This window comes from Pinus tabuliformis, chromosome 6 (assembly GCF_031772625.1).
Source record: "Pinus tabuliformis cultivar Carrire ecotype Pingquan chromosome 6, CPIR1, whole genome shotgun sequence".
Lineage (NCBI taxonomy): Eukaryota > Viridiplantae > Streptophyta > Pinopsida > Pinales > Pinaceae > Pinus > Pinus tabuliformis.
The window spans coordinates 1,700,898,378-1,700,915,971 of NC_142292.1; positions in this window are offsets into that span (position 1 = coordinate 1,700,898,378).

Below are 17,594 nucleotides of genomic sequence, written 5' to 3' on the forward strand. Positions count from 1 at the left end.
TATACGGGGACTTGGCTTCACCAGAAGCAAAGCAGATCACTGTGTGTATTTTAAATTAATTGGTGACCGTGTTATTTATCTGGTCTTTTATGTGGATGATATGTTGCTGGTTGGAAATGACAAAGAAATTATCCAGGATTTGAAGACCCAATTGTCCTCCAAATTCGACATGAAAGATCTTGGTGCTGCAACTATATTTTGGGCATGGAAATTAAAAGAGATCAGGCAAAGAGGAAGCTCTGGTTAAACCAGAGGAAGTATGTTGAGACAATACTGCAGAGGTTTAATATGCAGGATAGTAAACCGGTGAAGGTTCCTATTCCTGTAGGTGTGAGGTTATCTGCTGAACAGTGTCCCAAGACACAAGAAGAGGAAGAGGACATGTCCCGTGTTCCATATGCGAGTGCAGTCGGTAGCCTAATGTATGCAATGGTTTGTACTTGACCATACATTGCACATGCAGTGGGAGTATTGAGTAGGTTTATGTCAAAACCAGGGAAGGAGCACTAGACAGCAATGAAGCGGGTTTTCAGGTATTTGCGTGGCACTAGTGATTATGGTTTGTGCTACCAAGGAAGACCAGAATTGGACAGAGTGTTGTATATTCGTGGCTTTGTTGATGTAGATTGGGCTGGAGATCTGGATCAGAGAAGATCTACAAGTGGGTATGTGTTTAACCTATTTGGAGGTGCAGTCAGTTGGATGAGTAAGAAACAATCTGTAGTGGCACTATCAACTACAGAGGCAGAATACATGACAGCCCCTCATGCAAGCAAGGAAGCAGTTTGGTTGCAGAGATTGTGTTCAAGTATGGGGTTAGTACAGGGAGCTATAAGAATAGACTGTGACAGGAAAAGTGTAATTTTCTTGGCAAAGAACCCTGCTTATCATTCAAAGACAAAGCACATTGATGTTCAATATCACTTTGTGAGGGATATGATAGAAGACAAAAAGGTGTTGCTGGTAAAGGTGGACACTTTGAAGAATACTGCAGATGCATTGACAAAATCTGTGAGCTCTGAGAAGTTCTCTTGGTGTAGAGAAACAATGGGCATTTCAGGGTTGGAAAAATGACTAAGCTCTCCTGTGGCCCCCTGTGGAAAGAAAACAACAAGTGGGAGATTGTTGGGTTGTGTTATATTCTTTCCACGACTAACCTACGTAGTGAACCGGGGGGTTAGAGGGGGGGCGAAGACCCCCCTTCGTTGCGCAGCGGGGGGGTCGGCAGCCCCCCCTGTCTGGGGGGTTTGAGGGGGGCGGGTAGCCCCCCTCTACGGGGTCCGGGGCAGTGCCCCGAGAAATTTTTTTTGGACCCTATATTAGGTTGGGCGAACCTACCTATGGTTTTTGGTCCATGGTTTTGGATGCTTCGGCATGTATAAATATCTATTGTAACATTGAAAGGAAAATAATGAAAAATCAAGCTGGTAGTCTCAGTTTTGGGATCCAGGGGAAAATCTCTGTGTATATGTGTTTTATGTGTTATGCTCTCGTATTGTTTATTTTGTGTTTTAGAATTCGTATGCAGGTAATTTTTGTACAGGGTTAAAACCTACAATATCTGGGTGTGAAAGAATCTAGTGAAGCAGTGGATGAAGCTACCGTTTGTAGCCACTGACGACGTGATTTTTACTGTCTTGGAGACATGGCCTTCTGAATGGCCCATTCTAGACTTGGAAGAACTGGAGAAGGCGACAGCCCAGAAGAAAAAGGACAATGCTAAGTTGCGTGTCACTCAATTAATAGAAAAAAGGTGGAACAAAAAAGCAGTAGCTGAGGTAAGGGCAGGGTGTGAAGCGGCACAGAAAGCCACAGAGTAGAAGAAGGCTGCAGAAGCAGCAACAACAATGCAAGCAGTAGAGGCAGCAACAAAATAGGCAGACAAGGTCTAAGCAACATCCTCAGGGTAAGAGGAAGAGGAAACAGAAATGACATAAGGGAGCACAGACCCAGGGGCCATGTCCACAAAGTTAAAGTAGCCGCGCATCATAGAGAGATCGGGCCCAAGGAAGAAGGTCAAGGCCTCGAAGTTGGCCATTGACCCAATCACCTTAACCGAAGGTGATCTCCATGACATCGGCGAGACGGTTCGCGATGTCACAAGTGAAGCGCTTCGGGAATTCATGCAGGAGCATCATATTGTGTTGGGGGCCCTCAGGGTGCAGATGCAGGAGTTACAGGTGCAGCCCCCTTAGGAAGGTACCCTGTCCACACACGTCGCAGTGGGAACTTTAGCAGCAGAATAGATGTTGCACGCAAGAATGGAAAACACAATAGTGTTGCCAGAGGGAGCGCTACTATTGTCCAATGTGATGGATCGGCTGTCACTTAGCATGATGAAAGACCTTGGACTTAACCTGGTTGCCTTTCCCTGGGAAACATTGTATCAGTTATAGGATGGGATAACGGTAGAGATACTGGCCAAGGAGAGCCGCGTGATCCAGGTTCTTAGCGAGCAAAAAATAAACATAGAACAGATCAGCTTGCAGCATGACGAGTTGGTGTCGCAAATCAACATTTGGTGCACACGGTAGATGACGCTTGCTGATGCATCTCGGAGCTAGCCATTGTAGCAGATCTACCGGTAGAAATGCGGATCCACAGTTTGGCAAGTGGAGTCTGCGACGCTAGAGAGAAGATGACAAAGGTTTAGCTGGAGCTGAATCTTCATATGGCCGAGCTGCGGTTGAAGGCACAGCCTTCCACTCCCCCGAAAATCAAAGAACAGCATGCCAGCACCATTGCAGCAGGGAAGTGCAGTGCGTGATTGTATCGACATGTTGGAATAGGCACTTGAGGTCCTCACGACTTTGTAGGAGGACCAAAACATCCAGTGGCTGGAGACAGAGGCACGCAAACTCCAGCAATAGTACGATAGCATGAGAAGAACTGTGCAGACAGTAGTCCTCACTCAGCGGCTTGCGGGGATTCAGCAAGCGAAGGCTTTAAAGGAGCAGGTGGACGTCGCATTCCATAAGGAAGCAATTCTCAAAGAGCACGTCCAGCCATGGATTGACAAGGCCTTCACAATCATGACAAATATTGAAGGGAAGCTCATGCTCATTCAAGGGATGCATGCGCAGATGCAGGGTAGCATGCCAGATATAGAGGTCTCAGAAGAATAGAGGATGCAGCAGGTTCATCAAATAGTAGCTCAGTGCACTGCGGCCATCAGGACCATTCGAGAATAGTTGGAGGGACTCCACACCAAGATCGCCATGCCGACAAAGTGACTCAAGGGTGAGTCACGATGTTTGTGTTGGGGGCCTGTTGGGCATGGAATCCCCCCACAGCATGTTTTGGGGCTCAAAGCCCAAGTTTTGAGTAATATTATTGTAAATCCCCGTGAATTGCGTGTGCGGAATGTATGTTAGAGTCATAGGGTTGTCAACCCTAAGTTTGAATGTAAAGTCGGCCTACCCATGGTCCACAAACCATGAGATTGTATAAATAGAGCGAGGCTCTAAGTTGTAAAGATCATCATAGAATCTAATGGATAGAATGAGATAGCAGGGCATAGCAGAAGAATCTAAGTGTGTCTTGGGTCATAGTATTAGGAAGAGGCTCTGCAGATGAGTGCACAAAGGCCTGGTAGAGTCCACAACTGAGTGCGCGGACCCCTGCAGCTAAGTGCGCAGGGTAGAGTTGAGTCTGTAACTGGAGAGAGGATTAATAAAGAATGGTTTTGTTACAAATTCTATGCATCTATTCTGAATTATTACATGTTTTGATCTCATTTGCAATTATACTATTTACTTACTGCACGCACTTGTATGAATTGTGAATATTGTTAAGTATAACTGAAAAAGTACAAATAAGCTAAGTTAACCAACTAATATCGGGCTACTAGTAAGGACTCGGGTAATAATACTGTTCGGCCCCCAAGTAGGTCTGCGTGAAGGAAACATCTCAGGCTGTAAGGCATAGGTAAGTGCACGTAGCGACGTGCGCATAGGGTTGAACCGTAGACCACTTGAAACCATCAGACATCTCCAGGGTGCAGAAACCTGGTTCTAGCACCCTCCCATATTACTTCGAGTGAGACCTCAATCCGCGCTACACGGGCTGTTGCTGAAAGGGCCAATAGTACCGGGATTTGTTTGGCTAAATCACCTCTGAACCTGGGTCAGGCCCCAATAAGCCAACAATCTTGATATAAATAGGAATGTCTCTAATAGCTTGCAACAAAGGAATTTTTATGCAGACATTCCTCAATTTAGATTCCAAGTCATATTCCATGGGAGTTTCAGTTTTCTTCATGAGAAATCTCTCTGGATAAGGAGGCTCCCTAGGTTCTAAAAGCTCTTGTGGTTCTTTCATTTCACTCTTTTTCTCATTTTTTGTTTGTTTATTGGTTTTATCCTCAAGTTATACATGAGGATCCTCCTCTTGAATGATTACAACTGATTTATTTTTATTAGCCATTTTCCAAGATCTTAACTAAATTTCGTTTAAAGGAAGACAGTAATGACATAAGTGGGAAAATGTTGCAGCTCAATATTTTGTACAGGTTAAGGAGGTCTATTATCAGGATTAGCAATTGGTTGTGTATGCAGTTGAGTTGGGTGAGGTGGGTTAAATGATGTTTCACTTGTTGTGAATATGAATTAGTGCTTTGAGGTAAGGGCAAGGGTTGTTGTATTGGAGGTGGTAGTGGTAATGAAGGTTGTTGAAAGTAAGATTAATTATATCCTTGCTGAAATTGAGGGAATTCGATGCATAAGGCATGCAGGGTGGACACTGATAATGAGGGTATGGAGGTGCTTCGTTTTGAGGCTGAAATGTATTCCCATAAGGATTTCCTCTTCACCTTTGGTTCCAAGGTGAAATTTGAGGTGGTTGTGTAGGTCATGAAGGGTGAGATGGATGAGAATTCCATCGCTAATTTTGAACAAATCTGTTGGGCATGGAATCCCCCCAAGGCATGTTTTGGGGCTTAGAGCCCAAGTTTTGACCAAGTCCTTTGTAAAAGCTCCATGAATTGTGGGCACGGAGTGCGAAGCCATAATAGAGTCACAAGGTTGTCCGCCCTTGTTTTTGTAATGTAATTATGGCTTGATAGACCTACCCATGGTCCGCAGATGATGGGATTGTGTAAATAGAGCAAGGCTCTAAGTGTAGAAGATAGCATATAACGAATTTAAGAATAGAATCATGATGAGTCTAAGAGATTGAGTCGAAGGGTAAAAGGGTGTCTTTGGGTCGTAGAGTAGGAGAAGGCTCTGTAGCTAAGTGCACAGAGGCCTAGTAGTCCGCAGCTGAGTGCGCAAGGCAGGTCAGGTCTGTAACCGTTGGAAGAATTAATAAAGAGAAGTTTACCATATTTCTGTGTACCTTTTCCTGTTTAATGTATTATTGGGTATAAATTGCAAGTGCACTATTTATTTTTTGCACGAATCTATATGTGTGTGCTGTATAAGTAAATATAACATAATGCTTCTATTTACGCAAAGATAACTAACTGGTGTAGGAAGATAGGTAAGATCTCGGGTGTGACTTAGGGAAATAGTGCAGAGTGCTGCTTTAGCAACGCAGAAGCCCCACAGCCCCTAGGGCTGTGCAAAGGCAAGTATATCAGTGCACGAAGGCCAAGGAAGTAGTGAAGTAACCTGCATGCAAGGACGAGCAGTTGTACCAAATCAAACCCTTAAGCATCTCAAGGGTGCAGAAACCTGGTTCCAGCACCCCCCCACGCTACTTTGGGTGATACCTCAGTCCGCGCTCTGTGGAATGTTTCCAAAAGGACCAGTAGTATAGGGATTTGTTTAGCTAATTAACTCCGAACCAGGGTTAGGCCCCAACGAGACAACAAATGGTTACATTTCCGGGACCGAGATCTGCATAGAGATGTCTCATGTTGTATCACTGGACTCCAACAATGAAAGGATTTGAAGATTGGTTGGATAGAAATATTCACGAGTTTGCGGTGTAGGAAAACAGGAATCCACGACTATCAAAGGAAGAGTGTTTAGACTGCTACTTATATACAGAGATCCACGAAATTTTCTTTGCATCTTTCCCTACTGAGTTATACGAGTGGATCACGAAGCTAGCAGATAGCCAAGGAAGGTGTAATCTTGACAAACCTATTGTGTGGACTCTAGAATTGGTGCGCAGATAGGAAGAATCAGAGGATAAGATCGCACATACTTTTTATCACTGGCTCGATCAAATTATAGGAGGATTCATCACCAAGTTCGCAGTAGATACTTCAGTAAGCTATAGCAAGGCAGAACGTTGCTTCCTCAAAGGGCCGCGAGGTAAGTACGTTAAATCTTTGAACACTTGGATTAAAATGCTACTGTGTGAAAAACGGGTTATGCAAATAAATTGATGTTTGGGGCTACGTGAAGTGGGAGAATCTACAGAAACAAAGGTAGTACAAAACTAGAAACTAGCCCCTTGATTTCACCTCTGCGAGGGGGCAAAGAAGAGCTTGCGAAGGTCTCACCGAGAAGTGCGATCAATTTGATAAGGCAAAGGATTCCATTCATACCACCCCCACCCACACCGCCACCAGTTTCACCATCTTCACCCCCATCTTCGCCCATACCACCCCTACCACCACCGCGCGAGTCAGTATGGAAAGCACGATAAAGTTTCCAGTGTTCAAGGGAGTAGGGAATGAAGATCCGGACCAGTTTTGGTTCATGGTAAAAGCTGTGTGTGAAGCACAGGGAGTCAGGATGACAATATAAAGAAAACAACGTTGGTCAGCGCTCTGCAAGATCACACACTGACCTGGTACATTAAGAATTCCAATGACAATCTTAATGCGGGGATCGTATATATTCAAACTGCTAAACAAAGAATTTAGTAGACCGAAGTCATAGGTGCAATCAATCATTGGGTTCAAGGATATCATAATTCTACCAAGCGAGACCCCTTGGGAGTTGGATTAGAGACTGAAATGCACAGTTCACGAAGCTAACATGACATTGACGGATGGACAACACCGTCAATAGTTTGTAGCATCATTAACGCCGCATCAAAGGAATGTGTTGTCACAACAGAGGCTAACAACTCAGGCCGAGGCCTTGGAGGTCGTGATGAGATTGCACAAGACCGAGATATAGGATCCCAACTTGGGAGTTCAGCAGATTCACACGCAGTTGAAAAACTTGTGCCTTGAGATGTAGAGTTTGAAACAAGACAGGACAGCTCGCTGAGAAGTGTGTAATGAGGTATGGTGTGTAAACTACAAGGGTCAAGGACATGACAAGGACCACTACCCAGTGTTCATGAAATACCTCGTGGGAGGAGGACCAATGCCATTGAGATCGGAGGCACAAGCAGGACCCAGCGCCGCGCTTGCATTATGGTGCACGATTTGTCAGATAGGAGGAAAGGATGCTACAGATAACTGCCATTTATTAGAAAAGCACACGCAGAATTCATAGCAGTTGTTTTGTAATTTCTGTAGATCAGTGGGACATGATGAGCGCACCTATAGAAGTTATGAGCTGATGATGGATCGGACTCCTACCTATAGAGTTCAGGCCAAAACATGAGCCCTTTACCAGAACGGAGGGATGGCACGAACCGGATTTCAGGAGCGCGGACGAGGCCGAGGTGGAGGAGGACCAGGAAGAGGTTGCAGACAACTAATATGTTACAATTTTGGAGGGCCAGGACATTATGCCCACAATTGTACAAATCCAATGCGGCCATCATGCTTGTATTGTGCATTGTTTGATCATGAGATAGAGGATTGTCCCACCCTGATAGCAAGGTTGCACGATAAAGGATCACTCCAACATCCACTGCCTCAGAACTTGCAAATGATGACGTCTGAGCCACGTGAGGAAGACCCTAATGTGAATATTATGCTCCGAAGTGGAATTATGATAGGGGATGACAAAGGCAAGGAGCCTGAAGAAAGTACCTGGGTTAGCAAGGCTCCAACGAAGGAACCAGAGTTTGATTTCGAGTGTGTTAAGGAAACCATCATGGAAGCCAAGAAGAGCTTCGCTGATGCCTCCACTTCAGGAAGTAAAGACAGACCAGAGCTGGAAATGGAACCATTGATGCTCAAAATTTTCCTCGAAACATGCATGACACTGCTACACGACAAAAAGGCTATAAAGGGGCTATAAGAACTCATAAATAGATGTGTTGGGACCACGCCAGGAGAACCGCGCGTAGTCCGGAAGCTCGGAAATCACATGACGCAAACGGGAAGCAAGATGAGGTTGACCGCATAGATTGGAGAGTATGAGATGGACCAAGTGATTCTGGATCTAGGGTCGGATGCGAATGTCCTACTAAAGTAGACCTGTGAGTGCATGGGAAGGCCTACAATGCAATGGTCTCCTATCCAAATGTGAATGGCAAACTAGCAAAAGATCCTACCTATGGGGAGATTGCAGGGAATCACAGTAGATATCGAAGGAGTAAGCATGCTAGCAAATTTCAAAGTGATAGAGATTCTTGATGACAGAAATCCAAACCCCACGCTATTTGGAATATATTGGGCCACTGACATGAATGGGATGATCAATCTGAAGAAGTGCAAGATGATTTTTGAGAAGAAGTCTCTGCGTGTAGTTGTACCTTTGGACCCTGCAGAAGGATCACACTACACAGAGCCAGTGCGCGACTACGAAAGTGATGACGATTTGGATTACATCTACAAGATAACCGTGTGAGAAAAAGACTGGGTGAATCCAACCACGGATGGACGAATACAATGGGAATGCGAAATCTCCTGCACATCAGATTCTAATCAAGAGATAGAATGATGGCAGAACCAGTTACAGGAGGTAACCACACTGAACTGTAACATGATGACGAGATCGCTACATTGCGTATCGATGGAGGTAAGGGATATGCCTACGTATGATGGATTAAGTGAGGTGGATGACTTCCTAAATAGATTTGAAAGTGAGGTGCTAGAACAACAACGTTTTGAAGCTTTGAAATGGGTACTGCACGCTACGCCCATGAGGTGGTGGGGTACACACCAAAGAAGCTTTGAGGACTGGCGCAAATGCAGGAGGATGATGCGCATGTGGTTTGGGAAGCCTCAGATGCGATTAACAAACAAGATTGCCAGACGAAATGGTCTGTGCACCCACCTATCCAGGTGGATACAGGCATATGGTACAAAACCTACACGGATGCACACTGTCTTCGCGTTAGGAGACATGGTCAGTAAGCAGGTGTGAGTGAGGCAATAGAACAAACAACCCCTTTGGTTGGAACCACGGAGTATGGAAAGACCAAGTGCACAAAAGGTTATCCACGCCGAAGCCTTTATCGAAGTATTCGAAGCACTAAACAAGGTCCACAATGCGTAGTGGACTGACTGGGACCTGTGTGTACCAGCGGTTCTATGGGCTTATAAGACCATGTGCAAGAAACTGATGGCGCAGGCACCTCTGAGGATGGAGTATGGCGTGAACACTGTAATCCCCATAGAGCATAAAATGCCTAGTCTACGCATGGCAGCATCGGTATATACGACGGTTTGCAGAACCTTGGAAGAAGGGATCGCACAGCCAAATGAAGCAAAACATTAGGGACTTGAGGAAGAAATCCAATAGGGTAGTTTTAAGCTCCAAGAACTTGGGAAGGAAAGGGTGTGATTAAGGGAGAAAAGCGTTTCGATGGAAGCGTAAGTCAAGAAGCTTGAGGATGAGATAAAGGAATATTTTCTCGATAAGAAGACCATGATGATAAAGAGGGTGCACACAATCACGTTGACAAATTTGGGGACTATCGCCATGAATTGATCAGTCTGATGCCTTGGCTTGGACTGCATATTACTACATGAATCAACCATGATGGCGTGCTGCAGATGATAAAGTGCGCGACGCCGCCAGTAATAATAAAAGATGGGTATTTTTCAGGAAAAATGATGGATGACCAGATGAAACCCTATATAGGTGGCGCGACCACTTGACTAGCTATGGAAAGTACAGTCTTAGCACTCCTGGAAGTTGAAAGGAGGTGTGGGACTATAAACTACTCTGCGTGGGAGTTGCGCACATAAGCAAAATGTCACAAGGTTTGCGCTCGCGCAAGGGGGGTTGCGTTGCCGCGTGGGTTGACCAGAGGCCAAATGGAGCAGGCGACAAGCATTTAAGAAGCGATTTATGGGCAATATTTGGGAAAATCTGCCACCAAGAGAGAATTAATGAACCATATTTAAGGGGAATGGTTGAATTCAAATTCAAAGGCGTTATAAATTACAAAGGGCTGCCCAGCAAACAACACTTGGTCATTTGAGAATTGAGTAGTTGTATATCCCACGTAGCCTAATTGAGCCCTGTTTAACCTGTGCAAAACATTGATTGAGTCCCTAACCACGCGAGTGATAGATTTCTGGTCGGACACGATGACAGCATCTGAGGAAGTTATGGAAATTACAAAGATGATCACCGAAGAGGCCACGCAGGCCCTAACTGTGGGGGATTCCCCTGAAGGTGCCAGGATTGTGGCAGAATCTCTAAATCACCGCGCACACCGAGGCCGAAGAAAGACAAACAGGTGATGGTTCCTATGCGTGTGTCCCTGCAAAACCCATTACACACCAGGCTAACAATGGAGGAGAAAGGGAAATCCATTAACATAGAAATTGACGAGGAGGAGGAAGATGTGGAGGACCTTATCATCGAAGAAGATGAGGACAAAGGCATGGAGGAAGAAATTGAGCTTATGCACCCTCCAACAAAGCTGCCCACCTATATCCCCCCGCGGAATGGGATGACTAAAGTGCCGAAGGATCTTGACGAGAGCAAGAGCTCTCTCCAGACCCCGCTCCTCCCAGACGACATCATTTTTGAGGGCACGCACTTGGGACAGGTGCCTAGCTTGAAATTTGAAGATTGGGACCTCACTAACCACGAGAAGTTCCCTCACCTAAAGACCGTGCAGCTCATGAAGCCTAAGCAGAATACCACGACAGGGGTTCGAATTAGAGCTGTGAAAATGGTTGCGCGGAGTGGAAAAGGCAGGGCTACTAAACCTGCTATGGGTGCCACATTTCCACCGTGCCTTGTTACAGGAAAATTTGGGCACATCAACCCCAACTTCCAGATCTATATTATTAGGGTCTATCAACCCCTAATTCAATTATTTTCATTCCCTAATGAAGTTAACCTACATCATGCTTGCTTCCTAAGAGTTTCATGACACCATTCATCCAAAAAATGTCCCTAAGGAGATCATCGCAGGTGGCCTTCTATCTAGCTGCAATGAATGGCAAGCACTACATTGTCAAGGTGTTATGCATAGCACCTGGCCTTTGTATCACCTGCGATTGGCGAGATCCATCGAATTTTTCCAATGAATCAATTGGATTCCTCATCCAATGGATGCTTCTAGATGTTTCTAGAGGGATTGGGCTCGCTTTTGGACGAGGAAGGAGATGAATGAACCTTAATCCATTATCCCTTCCTCCATGGAACCACTTCCCAAATATGGCAAAGCATTCATGAGGGCCATTAATGGCCAAACCTTCTCTTTTCAGCTATAAAAGGACCAAGCTCTCATTGGCTGGTCTAGGTTGGAACTTCTTGAGCTAAGTTAATGCTGCCTGGATGAGACTAGTAGAGAGAGTAATGTTATCATGTCAAATTTTTGTTTCCATGAGGAGAGAAGGGTTTGAAGTTGGGAGGATGATGTTGAATCGGACATGCATCTACATGGGTTGTAATCTTCCTTTATATCAATAAAGAGTTCTTTTCTTTTTCCATTCATGTGTTATGAAATTTACATTGTATTTTTTATTCTATAATGTGTTTAGTTAACAGATCGATATGTATGCTTTGATGGTTTTCTGTCTCGGCATGTGTGCAGGTATCTTTCAAGCGAGTTAAGTACGAAAGGGAGTGGCAAATCGGTCAAAGGGAAGAGGGATCGAGCGAGAGATCCAGGTTGGTACTTTTGTTCCTCTTTCTTTTATCTGTTAGCTATAAGAAAGGCAATAGAATTACTTTAACTATTGTTCTAGACTTGCTACTAGGTCTAGGGGTTAGTCGTTCGAAAAGACACTAAATTTGCCCGTAACAAAATGGCGACTCCACTAGGGAACGATTTTATCCCTTATAGTAGCTAATCCATCTCTTGAAACACTTTGACATACTTTACCCTCTATTTTTCGTTGAATTTAAGTCCAATTCACTGAAATTGAGTCAATTTTGAGCATGGAATTGTCATTCTGTAATCATTGCAGCTCTGTAACTAAGACAGTGCTATGCATCACATTGTCCCTCACTCTAGCCTGTGATGATTCCTTTTGGAGCAGTTTTCCCATCTAGGAGCTGAATCCTTAAGTCAATTTTCAGTTGTTTGAATTGTCTGTTGGATTTAGATGAATTCTTGTCTCTGAAAGTAGTCTTTGTTTCCTTGTTTCGACCCATTTTAGACTGGATTGTTAAATGTTTGTTTATGTATTTGTTTATCATTTACAGTCCTTAGTTAAAGTGGTTTCAGTTGATTGTTCTGAAGTGTCGTAAAATCTTCCTTCTTAGAATAATCAATTGGTCTATTTTGTGCATCTGATTCATATTTTCATTTAAGTGTCGAAAATATTCGTTTCCTTAAAGTTGAAAGTGTCGTTTAGTCTTCCTTTATCTTTAAGTGAAATTTTCATAAATTGACATTTATGTGAAAAGAGCTTTTGAATCATTTGTTCATTTGTTTTTCTTAGTGCATAATTCACATTAAGGAGAACGGAAAAGAAAAAGAAATACATGTAATTGCATCTTAGAGTTTGATTGTGTGTGTTTAAACAGAATGGTTAGGGAAATGCATTAGTGAGTGCTCTTTGTTGTTTGATCCAAAAAGTACTTGTTTGCTCTATCCCTTATTAGTTAGGATTTTCATTGTTGAAAGCAAAATGGAAAGAGTGCTTCTCATTTAGCTGCATTCTTAGGAATCTTGGAAAAACATCACGTGGTGAAACCCAAAGGAAAATTTTAAGCAAGATCAACCTAAAATTAACCTCAATTAACCTAATAACACATTGGAATTTAATGCAAACATCTAGAGGTTTCTAGGCTAGAGACGTGTTCTGGCGTCTTAAAACCTAGTGGTTGTCGTTTCATTAAGGTTGGGTGATTCCTCCTCTCTGAACTGGTAAGTACTAGTAGGACTTGAGCTCCCTGTACCGTCGTGTATATAGTGGGAGACCCCAATAGGTTTACATCCGTTATCGCTAGGAAGGCGAGTTTGCCACCTTACTGATCACAATGCATCGAACATAGCATTCGGGAACACTGACTGCCGTACGGTAAATCCTTGGTAATTTCTCTTTAAATTTCCACCAAGGTGTATATTGAAATTTTGTTATTAGTTTGGTAAACCCTCTTGCTTAGTATCTCCAGAGTAGTCACTTTTGTTCCTTTTCGACTCCGTAAAAGAAAAGGTCCATCTGAGCGCTTGTCCTTTCAAGCTCATTAAACAACGAAAGAGACTAGAGTCATCTTTTGCTTTTTCTTGACTCTTAAAACATGAAAAAGAAAAGTTAAGTTCTTGAGTCGTAAAAGTTAATTGACCGCGAAAACATCCTTTTTTCCTTAGTTGAGTTATGTTGATTAGATTAATCAGCAATTCTGGAGGAAGATCAACCTCCACTCCGTCGTTCGAGGAGAGTTACGAGAAAACTGTCCTTGCCACCGGAAGTGACACCCATCCGGTCAAGGTGGACTCGTCAAACTGAGTCTGGTACTTCATTTGAATTACCAGAGCCACCTATCATGGCTAGTACTGAGCCTCAAGTTACTCCAACTATTTCTGGAACATCTGTTACACAAGAGGAAGTTACTCAACTACCTGAGGCCACTATAACGGAAACAAGTGAACAAGTGCCTGAAGTTGATCCACAACTTGAAGTGAATCAACCAGAAATTACTTCAGAACTTGAACCTGTTCAATTGGAATTTGATCCAGAACCCATAGCAGTTGAAACCGAAGACATTCCTGAACCTGAAGTTGTTCACGAACCTTCCATTGAAACTGAAGTTCTTTTACCGGAACATCTGGACTTTGACCTTGAACATTCCAAAATTGTTACCGAAATACCTCAATCATCAGAAGTTCCTAAAACTCCATCTTTAATACCAAAAGTTTGTTTTGGACCTGATGGTGAAATCCTTCCACCTGGATTAATTGTTGTAGAGGAAGAATCTGAAGAAGAGTCGGATCCCAGGACTCCACGTCATTTTGGTCCTGGTTTATATCTTTACTCTGAATCTCTTCCTCATTTTTCTACTACCTCTGAAATCCCACTTGATTCATTAGGTCAAATTTTGGGTCAGCTAACCATGGCAGAACAACCGCAAACATCCCAGACTGCTTCATTTGATGCATTTGTGGCAGAATATTTTGCTGCTACTTATTTGATGTTTACAGCAACACCTGAGTCACATTTATATGGACAGCGTCCGTCCTGGCTGGTTACCAGTCTATGTCTAGAGTCCATTCAGGGGTTTTGTCATTTTCGTGGTCATCTCCCATGTCATCATCAGGAATTCTATCTGGTTCTTCATAACAAGGACAATAGTTTGATCTTGGGTATCAGTATCAAACTGGGCAATACGGTGAACAAATACCCATTTATCCTCTTAACACTAGATTGCCACCATATGGTCACCAATATGCCTATTCACAGCATCCTCCCTGTCAAGGAGGACAACCCTATGGTTATGTCCCACCGTATCTAGGTCAGCCCGAAATGAGAGTCTGTCAGTGGCAGCCAACTTTGCCACTACAACCAAGGCTTCTGTATCTGACACAACCTATACAAACTGAGCTGATTATATCGACCCAACCTGTCATAACTATGGAACAACAGATACAAGCTCAACCCATTGTATCTCAACCGGTGCAAGTTAGTTCTTCTGCCTTGCAACCTCAAGTTTTGAGTCAGCAAACCCAAACTTCTCAAGCTGTTATGCAACAACCGCTTGTTTCTGGGGTACAATTACCGCAGGTTAGTGTGCCATTATCTGGAGTGACTCAAGTTCCTACAGGTTTAGTTTATTCTCAGCCTAGTCAAACTGGCATTGGGAGGCAATATCAAACTTCAAAACCGATACCCCAACAACCTTGGCAATCGCAGTATCCACAACCTCCATTTCAAAATGTCCAACCTTAGTATGGGCCTGCTTTTCAAGCTCAACCTGGGCAAGGACAATATCAAGCGTATCAGGGTCCTATGTATCAAGCCCAAACTGGTTACGGACAAATGCAAGGTCAACCTGGTTTCAATCCATATACCGAATATGTCCCACCGCCTTATCAAGGATATCCGCCTTATGCGGGTATGCAAAGGCCCATGGCACAGGAAATTCCATCTTATCCTGGATATGCCCAACTTGATCTGAATCGACAGTTTCCTTTTGTGGCAACCCTAGAATTACCGGATTTAAACCGGCTTACAAATGATCCAATTTTGTATTCACCATTGTGGCCGGTGATTCCTCATAAGTTGCCTTCCAACATTCCAAAGTTTAGTGGAAATCCTGGAGAAGACCCATCAAATCACGTTATGACTTATCATTTATGGTGTTCTTTGAACTCCTTGAATAATGATTCAATAAGACTTTATCTTTTCCAAAGAACACTAATTGGTTCAGCTGCTAAGTGGTATATCGAATTGCCGAGAGCTTCTTTTAATAATTTCACCCATTTAGCCACTACCTTTTTGACCCACTTTCAGTTACCCATTAGTTATGAAACTGGAACAGAAGTTTTGACCAATTTCAAACAAACGACTTCTACTCATATATGCAATGATATTCATGAGTGGCGTCGTCGTCGTCGCATGGTTAAAACCTATGTTCTCGATTAGATTTTAGCTAAGTGGTTCATTAAGTCCTTATTGCCATCTATCACTAAGGATGTGGCTAAAGGTGGAGTTGTTATAGAAGAGCAAGTGATTTCTCATGCCCAATATTTGGATTTGATTTATACTCAATCCGGCACGCTCTATGACAAAATTCCACATGCACCGTGCCTAAATCAATCCATTCCACCTCCACCATCGAATAGGGACTCTCATGCCGGTGACGATGTGATCAGTTCCTTGAGAAAGCAAACGGAGAGTAAACCATCTGGTCAATCACTTGCCAAAAATAAATCTATAAATGCACTTGAGGTTCCTGCTTCTGAGATTAATGCTGTGTCATCTGACAAAGGTAAGAATCCAAAGCAACCAGGAAGCAAGAAAAAGGGGAAAAATAAAAAGAAAAATGAAAACCCTTCTCAAGAGAAATCATCTGATTCCTCTACTTCAGGAAAGAAACCTCATTATCCATGTCTGATATGTGATAATGATCATTTTATAAGGGATTGTCCTCACCGCTTGGAAGTTTCTAAATTGTTAAAAACCTCCACCACATTTGCAATGTTGACAAATCTATTTCCGAACCCGGGTACCAACATGGTCGCAACTGAAAGTGCTTCCACATCCCAGGTATTAATGTTATCCATCGCAAATCCTAAGATGAAGTTTTGGTTCAGACACGTAGTAAATATTATGGTAATCCATCATCGTCGTCTAATAGTCAGGCCACTGATCAACCTGGTTCTTCGACTTCAACCGCATCGGAAAATATTCCACTACCTATTGCACCAAAGTTAACAATAAAGCCACCTAAGGGAGTTGTGCATAAATAAACGTTTAATCCTCGAGCTCGAGCTGCTCAAAATTACAACATAGTAGAAGATCTGGCTCAGTCTCCTTCTGCTATGTTGACACTTGAGGTATTACAAAATTGCCCCTCCTAGAAGCAGGCTTTACTGTCCGCAATAGGTGGAGTAGATCCAATGGATTCTAATCTTGTGGTTTTTAACCACTTAGGATATACACCGCAGTTACCAGCTCAATTAGCTTTTCTAATTCAGGTTAAAGCTCTCAACAAAAATATTCATCGAACCATCGTAGATGAGGGAGCTTCTACCTGTATTATGTCAATGAGTTGCTAGAAAACACTGGGGTCACCTACGTTATTAAGATCACCAACCACATTGAAAGATTTTGATGGAAGGACTTATACTTCATGTGGGATTTTGAATAATTTGCAAGTAGAACTAGGGGGCAAAACGGTAACTGTTGAGATTGAGGTGGTTGACGGACCCCTTGATTACAACATTTTACTTGGACGACCATGGGTTTATGCTATGGCTGCTATTGTTTCCACGTACTTTCATACGATTGCATTTCCTTATAAAGGTGGAATAACAGTTATCAACCAAACCTCATTTTTTTCCTCTAGTTATCAAGTTATGGGAAGCATTCTGTTTGTTAACGGACCCCCGCTTTCACTTCAATCTGTTGGTGTAGGTCTTTTTAAAGATCCCTCATTAATGGGTACTTTCACACTTCCTCCACCATCTGGAACATTGGAAGTTGCAAGAGTCGAGACATGTTATATGTTATCCTCTACTTCATCTGATTTAAAGAGGATCACCAACAGTAATGAAGACGAGAGTTTTACTGAGGTTATGCTGCTAAGTCCTATCGAACTCGCATAACAATCAATTTTTCTTGCTTGTGCAGCATTTCCAGATCCACAATCACCAATTGTATGGGTAGATCATTCACTTGAATACAGTACTTCTTCCGATCCTTTTGCTTGTATATA